The sequence below is a fragment of the Charadrius vociferus genome, unplaced genomic scaffold (assembly GCF_000708025.1).
Source record: "Charadrius vociferus isolate BGI_N301 unplaced genomic scaffold, ASM70802v2 scaffold42, whole genome shotgun sequence".
Taxonomy (NCBI): domain Eukaryota; kingdom Metazoa; phylum Chordata; class Aves; order Charadriiformes; family Charadriidae; genus Charadrius; species Charadrius vociferus.
In genome coordinates, this window is record NW_009647469.1 from 1 (window position 1) to 852 (window position 852).

Sequence of the window (852 nt, forward strand, 5' to 3'; positions counted from 1 at the left end):
GTTTACAAAGATTCCTCTTTATCTGTCAGTGTCGAAACTGACATTACTGGTACTCCTTCCTCAGAAATATTTACTGTCTCTGAAAACATGAGAGTCAGAATGGGTCCTAAGGTCCACTATAATACTGTTTGAAATTTTTGAGAGGTCATGTGGTCTTACGAACAGTATTCTAACTATTAAACAACACTGTTTTGTAAATTCATCTCTTCTTTTACAGTTATATTTCGCGTTTACAAAGATTCCTCTTTATCTGTCACTGTCGAAACTGACATGGCTGGTACTCCTTCCTCAGAAATATTCACTGTCTCTGAAAACATGAGAGTCAGAAAGGATCCTAAGGTCCACTATAATACTGGTTGAAATTTTTGAGAGGTCATGTGGTCTTACGAACAGTATTCTAACTATTAAACAACACTGTTTTGTAAATTCATCTCTTCTTTTAATGTCTAGGAAGGACAGCTCAAAATAAACAGTTTCTTTCACTAGTCAATAGAATTTTGGGGAAAGCACAATATCCTGACGTTATTTGTGAGAGTTGATAGAGTGGCCCTGTGGTTATGAACTAATCAAACCAGCGCTGTGCTTGGCTGTCACTGGGGAACCTGGGCTAGTGTCAAGGATTGTGATACACAATCTCTTTGAAATAAGTTTGGCATGGGCACCAAATAATTTGCTGTCACAGATTTAGCTCTGGGGATACCAAGATAATCACATTTTTGTCCCAAGGACTGAAGTAGGCATAGGGTCATATGCTTGTTAATGACAATTTGGAAAATAAACATTCGGTTTATTTTGTAGGTTGAGATTTTGTATATTGATAATGTGCCTGCAGTTAATACAAAGAAATTAATG